Source organism: Phacochoerus africanus, chromosome 8, assembly GCF_016906955.1.
Source record: "Phacochoerus africanus isolate WHEZ1 chromosome 8, ROS_Pafr_v1, whole genome shotgun sequence".
NCBI lineage: Eukaryota > Metazoa > Chordata > Mammalia > Artiodactyla > Suidae > Phacochoerus > Phacochoerus africanus.
This window is the reverse complement of record NC_062551.1, coordinates 165790121-165807369: the sequence shown is the minus strand read 5'-3', so window position 1 is coordinate 165807369 and position 17249 is coordinate 165790121. Positions and strand designations below refer to the sequence as shown.

Sequence of the window (17249 nt, the reverse complement as noted above, 5' to 3'; positions counted from 1 at the left end):
GTCTATATATATCAAGGTATCACGTTGTATACATTTAATATATATAATTTTTATTTGTCAAAAATAAATAAATGTCAAAAATTAAAAGTTAAAAAAAAAGACGGGCAGTCAAGATACTGCTTAGCCAAACTAAGTAGATGAAACACAAGCCCACTGCATGGCCAAGAAAGAAAGTGCAACAAGTTTTTCTGCAAATAATAACCTAGATCTGCTCACTGCAAAAAAGGGGAGAGCATTTTAAGGACATGCACATTTAACCAACATTAACTATATGTCTAAATGCACTAGATTTTATGCGGTGTACGAAGCACAGAAGAAAATAAGGTGACTATTTACTAGATGTGGAGATTTCTCTCGGCGGCAGTGACCTCAGAGGCGGCCATATTACTACAGTTTTCTGTGCTATATTTCTTTCCCCCAACAAGATCGCAAACTCTTCAAAGGCAGACTTATGATTCCTTTATGCCTCCCATCATCTCTAGTGCAGTGTTGTACACTTAGTAAAATCTGCTAACATCTGTACAGTATCTGTTTACAGCTTACAAAAGCACTTTCACACAGAGGCAGCATTGCACAGAGTTCCTGTGTGGTGCAGAGGGTTAAGGACCCAGCACTGGGTTGATACTGTGGCATGGGTTTGATCCTGGGCCTGGGAATTTCCATTTGCTGTGGACGCGCCCTCCCCTCCCTGAAAGAAGAGAGCCTCTGAAGTTGGACCACCAGGGTATGAGTTCCACTTACCAGATGCATGTCTTTTTTTTTTTTTACTTTTCAAGAATTTATTTTTTTAAATTATTCAATGAATTTATTACATTTATAGCTGTACAATGATCATCACAATCCAATTTTATATGATTTCCATCCCACTAGATGCATGTCTTTGAGCAAGACACTAAACCTCTGTTCCTCAGTTTCATCTGTAAAATGGGGATAATAGTGCCTAAACTTCCTCACAGGCTTGTTATGAGAACTCAAAGAGTTAATATTCATAAAGCTCTATCTGGTGTTATTAACTGAAACATAAACCAAAATGTTTAATTTTTTAAAATTAAACAAAATATATGCTTTTATTTGATCTTCACAACAATCTAATAAAGCAATTATTTAGCACCTCTTTGAGGGGAGTTCCCATGTGGCTCAGCAGTTCCTGATCCCTGGCCTCTGCTCAGTGGGTGAAGGATCCGGCGTTTCCATGAGCTGTGGTGTAGGTTGCAGACGTGGCTCGGATCCAGCATTGCTGTGGCTGTGGTGTAGGCCGGTGGCTACAGCTCCGATTGGACCCCTAGCCTGGGAACCTCCACATGCTGTGGGTGCAGCCCTAAAAAGACAAGAAACAAACAAAAAAAGCACCACTTTGAAGGAGAGAAACCGAAAGTTGAATTTTATTTTCCTAAAATGGTATCTCTAAAGATGAATTTGTCTGCCTCCTACTGACAGACAATGGCTACTATATAACTGAACGTGCTTCCCGGCTGGCTGCAGCTACCTGTATAATTAGAATGAAATGTTTTACTCGTGTGTATACTGTGTTTAGCTCTGGTGCCTGAAAACACTCATACCTTCAGATGGTCTTCGGTTATAACTCTTACATGTAGTGTTTTAATCTGAATAGGGGAAACTATCATAAAAAGTTTCATGTTTTTTTCTGTTTTGGCCATGCCCACGGCATGTGGAAGCTCCCAGGCCACGGATCGAACCCGCATCACAGCAGTAACCCAAGATGCTGCAGTGACATCAGAGCCTTAACCGGCTGTACCACAGGGAACTCCACTTTTTCATTATCAAGATGTGTGAATTCCAAAGAAGGGAGCATAAATAATGCCAATTTGAAGGTAAGTTTTCAAAGAATTTCAACTGAAGCTCAATTTTGTAGAGAATTTCAAATACTACACAGCAACTGTGACATATATCAATTTATCCATTATATGCAAACTCGGGAATATAACAGTCTGCAAAGGCCTGATTAGGAGCTAACATTTCAAAAGAAAGAACACAGAGATGTTGTTTTTGGACATATCTGGAGTGCTTACTCTATCCAACTCCTTAGGCCCACAAAAACCTTGAATTACTGAATGTCCTGGGAGCAATAATTTCCAAACAAGTCCATTTGTCAGCTCTGCTGCACTTGGGTGACGCTCACGCACTCTCAGCCCGCCCCCTTTGTATTTCCTTCTTTGTAGCTACCATAGTAACTGAGACCTCAGAATATGATACAAATTGTAGAAACTTGGACAGGTTTCTTTCTGCTCTGCTCTAACAAAGTCAATTCCACGTGGGAGCACAGCAAGAACATTACAAGGTCCCTCTCAAGAGAAAGACGACACAAAGTTACGGCAGTTAAAACTATATGAACTTGCATTTTTAAAAATCCTGCCATAATCAAGTGTTCATATACTCTTCCAGCTGTTCCTTGCTTTTCTGTCTCCTTTATAGTCATTTACTTATCCATTCATCCATTGAACTAATTAAGCATATTTGTGCAGCACCCCGGGACAGGCATTATGTTCAAAGTGGGGAATTCCATCTCAGTTATGAGGTCTGCTCGAGTCTGATGCCAACACCAGATAAAGATATGAGAAAGGAAAATTGCAGGCAAATCCACTCATTATATGAATACCAGAATCCTGCACAAAACATCAGCAAATGAAAACTAAAAGTGGAGAGCCTCCTCACGTGCCCGCTTGCCATCTCTCACACGCGTCTTATCATAATAAATCTATTTCTTGCCCAAATAAAACAAAATAAAACTAATAGCGTATGCAGTAGATTTAAAAGGATCACAGGAGTTGCTGTTGTGGCTCAGCAGAAACGAATCGAACTAGGAACCATGAGGTTGCAGGTTCAATCCCTGGCCTCGCTCAGTGGGTTAAGGATCTGGCATTGCCGTGAGTGGTGGTGTAGGTAGAAGACGTGGCTCGGATCTGGCGTTGCTATGGCTCTGGCATAGGCTGGCAGCAACAGCTCTGACTAGACCCCTAGCCTGGCAATCTCCATGTGCCGTGGGTGCAGACCTCAAAAAGACAAAAGACAAAAATAAATACATAAATAAATAAATAAAATAAAAGGATTACAAATTTGTTATAGCTCTTCCCATCAAGAATTAAAGGGAGTTCCCGTCGTGGCGCAGTGGTTAACGAATCCGACTAGGAACCATGAGGTTGCGGGTTCGGCCCCTGCCCTTGCTCAGTGGGTTAAGGATCTGGCATTGCCGTGAGCTGTGGTGTAGGTTGCAGACGTGGCTCGGATCCCGCGTTGCTGTGGCTCTGGCGTAGGCCGGTGGCTACAGCTCCGATTCGACCCCTAGCCTGGGAACCTCCATATGCCACGGGAGCGGCCCAAAGAAATAGCAAAAAGACAAAAAAAAAAAAAAAGAATTAAAGGCCTTGGAGTTCCCGTCGTGGCGCAGTGGTTAACGAGTCCGACTAGGAACCATGAGGTTGCGGGTTCGGTCCCTGCCCTTGCTCAGTGGGTTGACGATCCGGCGTTGCTGTGAGCTGTGGTGTAGGTTGCAGACGTGGCTCGGATCCCGCGTTGCTGTGGCTCTGGTGTAGGCCAGTGACTACAGCTCCGATTCGACCCCTAGCCTGGGAACCTCCATATGCCGCGGGAGCGGCCCAAGAAATAGCAACAACAACAACAACAACAACAACAACAACAACAAAAAAGACAAAAAGACCAAAAAAAAAGATTAAAGGCCTAGAATATAAAATGGGAGTTTCTGTCATGGCACAGTGGAAACGAATCTGACTAGGAACCATGACGTTGCAGGTTTGACACCAGGCCTAGCTCAGTGGGTTAAGGATCTGGCTTTGCTGTGATCTGTGGTGTAGGTCACAGACGCAGCTCAGGTCCCGCATTGCTGTGGATGTGGTGTAGGCTAATAGCTACAGCTCTGATTAGACCCCTAGCCTGGGAACCCACATATGCCATAGGTACAGCCCTAAAAAGACGAAAGATAAAAAACAAAACAAACCAAACAAACAAAAAACCACGGTAGTCACTGTGGAAAACAGTATGGTGTTTCCTCAAAAAATTAAAAATAGAATTACCATATGACCCAGAAATTTCACTTCAGGGTATATACACAAGAAAATTGAAAGCAAGGTCTTAAAGAGATAGCTGTACACCTATGTTCACAGCAGCATTACTCGCAATAGTTAAAATGTAGAAGCAACCCAAATGTCCTTTTATGGATTAAATAGATAAGCAAAATGTGGCATATACACACAAGACAATATTATTCAGCCTTAAAAAAGAAATTCTGCAATATGCTATAGCATGAACCTTGAGGACATTACACAAAATAAATAAACCCGCAAAAAAAGACAGATATTCTGTGATTCCACTTATCTATGGTACTTAAGTAGCCAAAATCATACAGACAGAAGGTAGATGGTATTTGCCAGGGGCTGGGAGGAAGGGAAAATGGGGATTTATGTACAGTGGCTATAAAGTTTCGGTTTTTCAAGATGAGAAGAGTCATGGAGATGGGTGGTAGTGACGGTTGCACAACATTATAAATGTATTTAGTACCACTGAAAGATATATTTTAAAATTTATGTGTTTTACCACAATAGAAAAAACTGGAGATGGGGATTAAGATGGCTGAGTAGAAGGACAGGAACTCACCTTCTCTCATAAAAGCAAAATTACAACCAACTGCTGAACGACCTTTAACAAAATACACTGGAAACTATCAATAAAGATATCCCACCCCAGAAGACACAGAGGAGGCCTCATCGAGTTGGTAGGAGGGGCAATTATGTGATATAAGCAACCCTACACCTGCAGGGTGGGCGACCCACAGACTGGAAAGTAACTATGTTGCAGAGGCTCACCCACGGGAGTGAAAGTTCTGAGCCCCACGTCAGGTCTCCACTTAGGGATCTGGCATTGGGAGGAGCCCCCAGGGCACTTGGCACCACAGGCTGGCGGGGCTTGTGCGCAGGAGCCCCATGGTATGGGGAAAATGGAGACTCCACTCTTGAAAAGTGCACACAGGCTTCACGTGCACTGGGTCCCAGGGCAAAGCAGAGACTCCACAGGAGTCTGAGTCACACCTGCTTGTGACTCCTAAAAGATCTCCTGGGAAAACAGGGGGTGAGTGTGGCTCATTGTGGGGGAAGGACATTAGAGGCAAGGGTCTCGGGAATAAACATCAGCATGAACTCCTCTAGAGGTGACCATTTTGGAATAATATGGACCCGCCAATCAGGGCTGAGAAGCCCCAGGCCAAACAACAGCCCCACCCATCAGCAAATGGGGCTGCCTAAAGACCCCACCAGGCACACAGCCAACCCCAATCATACCCAGAGATAAAGCCTCACCCACCAGAGGGATAAGAATCAGCTCCACCTACCAGTGGGCAGGCACCAGTCCCTCCCATCAGGAAGCCTGCAGCAAGCCCCTGTGCCAACTTCAGCCACAAGGGGGGCAGACATCAAAAACAAGAGAGGCTACAACCCTATTGTCTATAGAAAGGAGACCGCAGCAAAAATCTATAAAATGAAAAGATAGAGAATTATGACTCAGATAAGGGAACAAGAAAAAACCCCAGCTAAGTGACCTGGAGATTCCCAACCTCCATGAAAAAGATTTTAGACTAATGATGGCAAAGATGATTCAAGATCTTGGACATAAACTGGAGGCAAAGACTGGTGAATCGCAAGAAACAGTGAGCAAAGAAATAGAATTTAAGGATTAAGCAAGCGGAGATGCAAAACACAATAACTGAAATAAAAAAATCACTAGAAGCAAACAACAGCAGAACACAGAAGGCCAGAAGAATGAATAATCGAGGGGGAGGACAGACTAGGGAAATGACTGATGCAGAACAGAAAAGAGAAAAAAGATAGCAAAGAAGACAGTCTAAGAGAACTCTGGAATAACATTAAATGCACCAATATGTGTATTATAGGGGTGCCAGAAGGAGAAGAGAGAAAGAACGGGCCAGAGAAGATATTTGAAGAGATAACAGCTGAAAACTTACCTAACATGGGAAAGGAACCCCTCACTCAAATCCAGGAAGCACAAGTACCATGTGAAATAAACCCAAGGAGGAACACTCCGAGACACACGTTAATCACACCGACCAAAATTAAAGACAGAGAAAATACTGAAAGCAGCTAGGGAAAAGAAACAAACACCATATGAGGGAACCCCGATAAGGTTACTGACAGATTTTTCAGCAGAAACTCTGCAGGCCAGAAGGGAGTGGCATGATTTAGTTAAAGTGATGGAAGGAAAAAACCTCCAACTGGAGATTACTTTACCCAGCAGGGCTTTCATTCAGATTTGAAGGAGAATTATAGACAAGCAAAAACTAAGAGAATTCAGCATCACTAAACCACCTTTACCACAAATATTAAAGAACTTCTCTAGGTGGAAAAGAAAAGGCCACAACAAGAAACAAAAATATTACAAATTACAAGGCTCACCAGTAAAGGCATACGTATAAGTAAAGATAGGAGATCTACACACAAATCCGCTACCAAAATCCAAAATCGTGAGGAGAATACAAACGCAGGACACTGGAGATGCACTTGCAATTAAGAAGCCAACAACTTAAAACAATCTTGTATATATATAGACTCCTACATCTAAACTTCAGGGTAATTGCAAACCAAAAACCTACAATAGATACACACAAATAAGAAAAAGCAATCCATGGAGTTCCCGTCATGGCTCAGTGGTTAACAAATCCAACTGGGAACCATGGGGTTGTGGGTTCGATCCCTGGCCTTGCTCTGTGGGTTGGGCATGTGGCACTGCCATGAACTGTGGTGTGGGTTGCTGATGCAGCTCCAACCTGGCGTTTCTGTGGCTCTGGCGTAGGCTGGCGGCTACAGCTCCAATTAGACCCCTAGCCTGGGAACCTCCATGTGCTGCGGGTGCGGCCCTAGAAAAGACAAAAAGACCAAAAAAAGGGAAAAAGCAATCCAAATACAACACTAACGATAGTCATGAAGCCACAAGAGAACAAGAGAAGAAGGGATGAAAAAAGACAAATCCAAACAGTTAACAAAAGGGCAATGAGAACATACATATCAATAATTACCTTAAATGTTAATGGACTAAATGCCCCAACCAAAAGACAGAGACTGGCTGAATGGATACAGAAACAAGACCCATATATATGCTGTCTACAAGAGACCCACTTCAGTTCTAGGGACACATACAAATTGAAAGTGAAAGGATGCAAAAAAATATTCCATGCAAACGGGACTCAAAAGAAAGCTGGAGTAGCAATACTCATATCAAACAAAATAGACCTTAAATAAAGAATATTATAAGAGACAAACAAGGACATTACATAATGATCAAAGGATCAATCCAAGAAGAAGATTTAACAATTGTAAATACATGCGCACCCAACATAGGATCACCACAATATATAAAACAACTGTTAACAACCTTAAAAGGATAAATTGACAATGACACAATAATAGTGGGGGACTTCAACACCCCACTTACAGCAATGGACAGATCATTCAGACAGAAAATCAAAAAGGAAACACAGGTCTTAATTTGTGCATTAGACCAACTGGACTTATTAGATATTTATAGAACATTCCATTCAAAAGCAGCAGAATACACATTCTTCTCAAGTGCACATGGAACATTCTCTAGGATCAATCACATTCTGGGCCACAAATCAAGCTTTGGAAAATTTAAGAAAATTGAAATCATATCAAGTGTCCTTTCTGGCCACAACACTATATGGTTGGACATCAACTGCATGGAAAAAATGGCAAAAATCACAAACACGTGGAGACTAAACAACATGCTACTAAACAACCAATGGATCACTGAAGAAATCAAAGAGGAAATTAAAAAATACAAATGACAACAAAGACACAACAACCCAAAACTTACGGAATGCAGCAAAAGCAGTTCTAAGAAGGAAGTTTACAGTAATACAAACCCACCTCAGGAAACACGAAAAATCTCAAATAAACAACCTAACTTTACATCGAAAGCAACAAGAGAAAGAAGAACAGACAATTCCCAAAGCAGCAGAAGGAAAGAAATCACAAAGATCAGAGCAGAAATAAATGAAATCAAAATGAAGAAAAACATGGAAAAGATGAATGAAACTAAATGCTGGTTCTTTGAAAAGATCAACAAAATTGATAAACCCTTAGTCAGACTCATCAAGAAAAAAAGAGAGAGGAATCCAATCAATAAAATTAGAAATGAAAAAGGAGAAGTCACAACAGACATCACAGAAATACAAAGGATAAGAGACTACTACAAGCAACTATATGCCAATAAAATGGACAACCTAGAAGAAATGGATAAATTCTTAGAAACGTACAATCTTCCAAGACTAAACCAAGGTGAAATAGAAAAGATGAATGGACTAATCCCAAGTACTGAAATTGAAACTGTACTTTAAAAACTTCCAACAGTGGTGGAGCATGAGAATGTGAGAAAAAAGAATGTGTAGATGTAAAAAAAAAAGAAAAAAAAATATGTATATATACATATGTATGTATAATGGGGTCACTTTGCTGTACAGAATAAATTGATGGACCATTATAAATCAACTATAATAAAATTTTTTAATAAAAAAATAAAAACTTCCAACAAAGAAAAGTTCAGGACCAGATGGCTTCACAGGTGAATTCTATCATTTAGAGAAGAGCGAACACCCATCCTTCTGAAACTATTCCAAAAAATTGCAGAGGAAGGATCACTCCAAACTCATTCTATGAGGCCACCATCACCCTGATACCAAAACCAAAGATACCACAAAATAAGAAAATTACAGGTCAATATGAATATAGATGAAAAATCCTCAACAAAATATTAGCACTGAATCCTACAATATATTAAAAGGATTATATACCATGATCTAGTGAGATTTATCCCAGGATGTAAAGATTTTTCAATATCTGCAAATCAATCAGTGTGATATACCACATTAACAAACTGATGAATAAAAACCATATGATTCTGCATCCAACAGTTGCAGAAAAAGCTTTTGACAAAATCCAACACCCATTTCTGATAAAAACCCTCCAGAAAGTGGGCATAGAGGGCACCTACCTTAACAAATAAAGGCCATATATGACAAACCACAGCTAACATCATTCTCAATGGTGAAAAGCTGAAAGAATTCCTGCTAAGATCAGGAACAAGGCAAGGATGTCCACTTTTTTTTTTTTTGTCTTTTTGCCATTTCTTGGTCCGCTCCTGCAGCATATGGAGGTTCCCAGGCTAGGGGTCGAATCGGAGCTGTAGCCGCCGGCCTACGCCAGAGACACAGCAACGTGGGATCTGAGCCGTGTCTGCAACCTACACCACAGCTCACAGCAACGCCGGATCCTTAACCCACTGAGCAAGGCCAGGGATCGAACCTGCAACCTCATGGTTCCTAGTCAGATTTGTTACCACTGAGCCACAACAGGAACTCCAGGATGTCCACTCTTGCCACTACTATTCAATACAATTTTGGAAGTCCTAGCCATGGCAATAAGAGAAGAAAAAGAAATACAAGGAATCCAAATTGGAAAAGAAGAAGTAAAACTATCAATGTTTGCAGATATGATACTATAACTAGAAAACCCTAAAGACAATACCAGAAAACTGTTAGAGCTCATTGACAAATTTGGTAAAGTTGCAGGATACAAAATTAATAGAAATCAATTGCATTTCTATATACTAACAATGAAAGACCAGAAAGAGAAATTAGGGAAACAATCCCACTTACCATGGCATCAAAAAGAGTAAAATACCTCAGAATAAATCTAACTGAAGAGACAAAAGATCTGTATACTGAAAAATCTAATTTCTTTTCTTTGATGAAAGAAATCAAAGATGACACAAACAGATGGAAAGACACACCATGCTCTTGGATTGGAGAATTGATATTGTCAAAATGACTATACTATCTAAGGCAATCTACAGATTCAATGCAATCCCTATCAAATTACCAAGGATATTTCACAGAACTAGAACAAAATATTTTAAAGTTTGTTTGGAAGCACAAAAGACCCAGAATAGCCAAAGACATCCTGAGAAAGAAAAATGGGAGCTGGAGGAATCAGGATCCCTGTCTTCAGACTATACCACAAAGCTACAGTAATCAAAACAATATGGTACCAGCACAAAAACAGAAATATACATCAATGGAACAGGATAGAAAGCCTAAAGTTAAACCCACATACTCACAGTCAACTAATCTATGACAAAGAAGGCAAGAATATACAATGGAGAAAACACAGTCCCTTAATAAGTGGTGCTGGGAAAACTGGAGAGCTACATGTAAAAGAATGAATTAGAACGCTCCCTAACACCATACACAAAAATAAACTCAAGATGCATTGAAGACCTAAATATAAGACTGGATACTATAAACCTCTTAGAAGAAAACATAGTCCAAACACTCTCTGACATAAACCACAGCGATACCTTCTCAGATCCACCTCCAAGACTAATGACAATAAAAACAAAAATAAACATATGGGACCTAATTAAACTTAAATGTTTGCACAGCAAAGGAAAATAAACATACGGGACCTAATTAAACTTAAATGTTTGCACAGCAAAGGAAACAAAATGAAAAGACAACCCACAGAATGGGAGAAAATATTTGCGAATGAAGCAACTGACAAGGGATTAATCTCCAAAATTTATAAATACCTTTTGCAGCTCAATACCAAAAAGCAAACAACTGGAGTTCCTGTCGTGGCACAGGGGAAATGAATCTGACAATGAACCGTGAGGTTGTGGGCTTGATCCCTGGCCATGCTTAGTGGGTTAAGGATCTGGCGTTGCTGTGAGCTGTGGTGTAGGTCGCAGACCTGGCTCAGATCTGGCATTGCTGTGGCTCTGCTGTAGGCCAGCAGCAACAGTTCCAATTAGACCCTTAGCCTGGGAACCTCCATACGGCGTGGGTGCGGCCCTAAAAGGTCAAAAGACAAAAAAAAAAAAAAAAAGCAAGCAACCCCATCAAAAAAATGGGCAGAAGATATAAACAGACAATTCTCCAAAGAAGACATACAGATGGCCAAAAAACACATGAAAAGATGTTCAACATCACTCAGTACTAGAGAAATGCAAATCAAAACTACTATTAGGTACCCACCTTATGCCAGCCAGAATGGCCATAATCAAAAAGTCTACAAACAATAAATGCTGGAGAGGGTGTGGGGAAAAAGGAACCCTCTTACACTGTTAGTGGGAATGTAAATTGGTGCAACCACTATGGAAAACAGTATGGAGATTCCTCAAAAATACTAAAAACAGAATTACCATTTGATGCAGCAATCCCACTCCTGGGCATCTATCCAGAGAAAACCATGACTTGAAAAGATACATGTACCCCAATGTTCACTGCAGCACTATGCACAATAGCCAAGACATGGCAGCAACCTAAATGCCTACTGACAGAGGAATGGATAAAGAAGGTGTGGTACATATATGCAATGGAATGTTACTCAGCCACAAAAAGGAATGAAATAATGGCATTTGCAGCAACATAAATGGACCTAGAAATTATTCAGCTAAGTGAAATTAGTCAGACTGTGAGACACAAACATCATATGCTATCACTTGTATGTGGAATCTAAAAAAAGGATACAATTAACTTCTTTGCAAAACAGAAACTGACTCACAGACTTTGAAAAACTTATGCTTACCAAAGGAGCCAGGTTGGAGGGGGAGGGGTGGACTGTGGGTTTGGGATGGAAATGTGATAAAACTGGGTTATGATGATGGTTATGCAACTATAAATATAATAAAATTCACTGAATTAAAAATATAAGTTAATATTGTTCAGAACTTGCAGTAGGAAGGGAGCTCTTTAATAAAATACAAAAGGTGTGTTTTAAAATTGTGGTAAATTTGATTATATTACAATTCAGAACTTTTGTTCATCAGAAGACATTTTAAAGAAAGTGAGAAAAGTTTTGCTGTTTTATGTCTGGAAAATATACTTGTAGTACCTCCAAGTGATGAATGGTAAGAATATAAATCAGTAAGAAAAGTGCATTGAAAACTAGGCAAAATATATAAACAGGTATTTCACAGAAGAGAAAATAAATATACGACCAGGGAACAAAGAGAGATACTCAACCTCCACAGATAAAGGTAAAGTACAGAAAGAGCACAATGAGATAAGACACCATCTTACTCCTACTTAATTGATACAGAGTCTGGCAATAGCAAGTGCTGGAGAGGAGAGGGAGCAACGAATTCGTCAAAATTGCTGGTAGTTGGGGAAACAAAGAACTACTTTGGAAAAGAGTAAAACCGTTTAGCATTACCCTCAAAACGGACCATTCATATATTTTATAGCTCAGTAATTCTGTTAAACTGTTGTGAGCGCCCATTAAACAACATAACAACACTGGTCATGATGGCTAACATTTGGAATCAATTTACACCCCCATTGCTTGGAAAGTGAATAAATAAACTGTGTGGGGACCACAGCAAGTTGGGAGTACATATACCCAGGAGTGGAATTGCTGGATCGTGTACTAGTTCTAATTTTAGCTTTTTGAGGAACTTCTGCAACATTTTCACAGCTGTTGCATCAAACTACACTCCCACCAGCAGTGTACAAGGCTTCCCTCTTCTCCACATCCTGCCAACATTTGCTATTTGTGATCTTTTTGATGACAGCCATTCTGACAGATGTGAGGTGATACCTCGTTGCGGTTTTGATTTGCATTTCTGAAAGGATACATGTACCCCCAGTGTTCACAGCAGCATTACTTATAATACTCAAGATATGGAAGCAACCCAAGTGTTCATCAACAGATGAGTGGATAATGAAGATGTGGTGTATATGTCTCTGTGTGTGTGCGTGTGTGTATGTGTGTGTGTATAAAACAATGGAATACAACTCAGTCATAAAAAAGAACAAATTTTGCCATTTGTAATAACACGGAAGGACTTGAAGAGGATTATGCCAAGTGAAATAAGTCAAAGAAAGACAAATACTGTATGTTATCACTCAGATGTAGAGTCTGAAAAATAAAACAAACTAGTGTATTAACAAAAAAGGAACATTCACAGACAGCAAACTAGTAGTTTCCAGTGGGGAAAGGGAAGGTGAAGGGGCAAGATAGAGGCGTTAGGGGATTAAGAGGTACAAATGATGACGTATAAAATAAATAAGCTATAAGGATATTGTACAGCACAAGAAATACAGCCAATATTTTATAATAACTCTAAATGGAGTATAATCTTTAAAAACTGTGAATCACTGTATTGTATACCTGAAAATTATGTAATACTGTAACCAATTATACCTCAATAAAAAAAAACCAAACAAAATAGAGATTTAGAGTCTAAGAGAACATGAACCATGAACAATATGCATTAATAAAAGTTCACTTAGTTTTTTTTTGGCCACACCCACAGCATGAGGAAGTTCCTGAGCTAGTGAATAAACCCGTGCCATGGTAGCAACCAGAGCCACAGCAGTGACAGTTCCAGATCCTTAACCTGCTGTGCCACTAGGGAACTCACTTTTTTTTTTTCGGTCTTTCCTTTTTTATTTATTTTATTTATTTATTTATTTATTTTTTGTCTTTTGTCTTTTTTGTTGTTGTTGTTGTTGTTGCTATTTCTTGGGCCGCTCCCGCGGCATATGGAGGTTCCCAGGCTAGGGGTCCAATCGGAGCTGCAGTCTCCAGCCCACGCCAGAGCCACAGCAATGCAGGATCCGAGCCTCGTTTGCAACCTACACCACAGCTCACGGCAACGCCGGATCGTTAACCCACTGAGCAAGGGCAGGGACCGAACCCGCAACCTCATGGTTCCTAGTCGGATTCGTTAACCACTGCGCCACGACAGAAACTCCGGTCTTTCCTTTTTTAGAGCTGTACCTGCGGCATGTAGAAGTTCCCAGGCTAGGAGTCAAATCAGAGCTGCAGCTGCTGGCCTATACCACACCACAGCAACTCGGGATCCAAGCTGTGTCTGTAGCCTACACTACAGCTCACAGCAATGCTGGATCCTTAACCCACTGGGCAAGGCCAGGGATCGAACCCAAGTCCTCATGGATACTAGTCGGGTTCATTACCCCTGAGCCATGATGGGAACTCTCTAATTTTTTTTAAAGAGATTAAATTGAGAAAATTTTTTCAGAACTGAGGACTTGCAGGTTGAAAGGCCCATTAACATCCAACTGAGGGGACTTTGGCAGGCACAGCCAAAAAGAAAAAAGAGAAAAAAAAGCGAACAAAAGAACATTATTTGAGATGTGGAGTTAAATGGGAAAAAAATTTGCTGAAAATGTTGAAAGTGGCTGCTTCTGAGTGAAGTGAGGATAGACAGGATGGGGGCTGCTATTTGTCAAAAATACCTTGCATAATTATATCACTTTTAAAAGTAAGGGGATCTAAACCCTTGATCAAAATTAAAACTAAATAAAAAGAAGAAGAAAAAAGAAACAGAAAGCCCAGGACATGGAGTGGAAGGCACAGGTTCAAGTTCTGATTCTACCACTTCCCAGTGATGTGATTTTGAACAACTATCCACAGAGGGCTATTACATAGGTGGATATAAAAATTTGGGGGAGTTCCCATTGTGGCTCAGCAGTAATGAACCTGATTAGTATCCATGAGGACACGGGTTCCACCCCTGACCTCGCTCAGTGGGTTGACAGCTCAAGCATTGCTGTGAGCTGTGGTGTAGGTCACAGATGTGGCTTGGATGTAGCTTTGCTGTAGCTGTGGTGTAGGCTGGCAGCTGCAGCTCCTTTTCAACCCCTAGCCTGGGAATTTCCACGTGCCATGGGTGTGACCCCAAAAAGCAAAAAAAAAAAGAAAGAAAGAAAGAAAGAAATTGGTAAATAACAAATCTACCCAGCTTCATCCATTGGATTTCACCTTGAAGGACAATCTTGATTATCCTCGTATCCCATACAGGGCTCAGCATAGATTTTTCAATATAGTATGTCCTAAATTCAATGACCACATCAAAACTGAATACATTTGTTAGGGATCTGACTTCATACCAGCTACCCCGTCAGCACATAAGAAAACTGCTCACCTCTTGCTTTCCAAATATTGTGCCTTTGAACATAGTTTCCTAAACCTGAGACATTAAATTGCTCCCGGACTTTGTACATGCTCCTATTATTGTCCTTGTGACATGGTGACTTACAGTTTCTAGCATAACTGAATTTACTTTTGCGTATGGTTTCCTCAATCACAAGAATTTCGGTTTTGAGTATGCAGGGATTTCAAGTCACTTCTGTTGCATATAACTAGGGGGAAAAAAGGGGGGTGGGCAGAGAGAATGGGACTGAGAAGAGAAAAAAGATAAAGCTGCGGCTCAAGCAAGAGCAGAAGTTGGTTTTTTTGTTTTGTGTTTTTTTTTTTCCTGTCGAGCTTTGAGAGAAATAAAGGAAGCTGAAGAAAAAGAAATACAGGCTCAGAACTGCCTGCCAACATTTGTAAGTACAAAGTGAACTAAGCTGATTGAGAGAGAAAAACCAAGTGACAGCTTTCACTTGTGAGATTCTGAAGCACACTAATTTATACTGACTCTAGCCTGGACCAAGGCTATATATATATATATACAGCTGATAGCTAGGGAGGAGTGTGAGAAATACTGCAGTGAACTGGAAAGGTTAAATAATAATTTCCTAGAACTTTTTCCATTTCAAATATCCCAAGAGACATGGTGGAACTGTAAAGATAAGAGTCAATAATTTGTGTCATAAAATCATAATTGCATTAAACATTTGCACAGAGGAATGCCCAGGAAAAAAAATCCCCTTAGGAGTTCCCATCATGGCACAGCAGAAATGAATCTGACTAGGAACCATGAGGTTACAGGTTCGATCTCTAGCCTCGCTCAGTGGGTCAAGGATCCAGTGTTGCCATGAGCTGTGGTGTAGGTCGCAGACATGGCTTGGACCTGGCGTTGCTGTGGCTGTGGTGTAGGCCAGCAGCTGTAGCTCCTATTAGACCCCTAGCCTGTGAACCTCCACATGCTTCGAGTGCGGCCCTAAAAAGCAAAAAAAAAAAGGCCGTTTAGTAAACATGTTATCTATAATACAGTATGATTAATATGTTCTCACTGGACATCTTGAATTTTCTAACAAATTTTCTAATTTTCCATTTTCTAAATGGAAATTAAATATCTTTACACAACTGGTTGGCTGAATCCACACTGCAAAACCTGGATAAGGAGGGCCAACTATACTGTTTCAAGCAGTAGATCACATGTTTTACAAACATCTCAATTTTCACACAAGAACCCTCAAAGGAGTCAGTGTCATTTTACAGCTAAAGAAAATGGAGTCCAGGCCAGTTAGATACTTTGCCCAAGATCACAAAGACTTTTTAAACATTTCATTTTATTTTATTGCTCTTTCAGAGCTGTGCTTGCGGCGTATGGAAGGTCCCAGGCTAGGGGGCGAATCGGAGCTGCAGCTGCCAGCCTACACCACAGCCACAGCAACGCCAGACCCAAGAAATATCTGCGACCTACACCACAGCTCGAGGCAACACTGGATCCTTAAGCCACTGAGTGAGGCCAGGGACGGAACCCACATCCTCATGGATACTAGTCAGGTTGATAATCTGCCAATCCACAACGGGAACACCTCATTTTATTTTATTTTACTTTTGTCTTTTTGCTATTTCTTGGGCCGCTCCCACGGCATATGGAGGTTCCCAGGCTGGGGGTCGAATCGGAGCTGTAGCCACCAGCCTACGCCAGAGCCACAGCAACGCGGGATCCGAGCCGTGTCTGCAACCTACACCACAGCTCACGGCAACGCCGGATCGTTAACCCACTGAGCAAGGGCAGGGACCGAACCCGCAACCTCATGGTTCCTAGTCGGATTCGTTAACCACTGCGCCACGACGGAAACTCCTCATTTTATTTTTTTATTGAAGTGTAGTTGATTTACAGTCAGACTGATCGTCCGCCGATCCACAACAGGAACACCTTATTTTATTTTTTTACTGACGTATAGTTGATTTACAGTGTTGGGTTTTACTCGGTTTTTGAGCACTGAAGTGCCCACACAGTCGGAACTCTAAAACCTAGGATTTATAACAACCATGCTTCAGCAGTAGCTGTTTAACTTTAAAAATCTAGAAAACACTTCTAAACACTTATTAGTAGGCAACGTAGCGTCAGGGTGCTGAATAAACAGGTGTCACTGACATCATCATCAACTCGGCCTCTTGGGACACTCGCTCATGACACCCACACAGCTCAGACGCACAGCTGCAGGATTTGGACAGCTAAAGCTTGAGTTTACTTTCTCCTAC

At 40.9% G+C, this 17249-nt stretch overlaps 1 protein-coding gene across 1 annotated transcript in view; it reads right to left on the bottom strand.

Annotated features, from left to right (window-relative positions):
* Positions 1 to 17249, bottom strand: part of EIF2B3 (eukaryotic translation initiation factor 2B subunit gamma) — a 136019-nt gene that overhangs the window by 68770 nt on the left and 50000 nt on the right. The gene's annotated exons all lie outside the window — the stretch shown is intronic.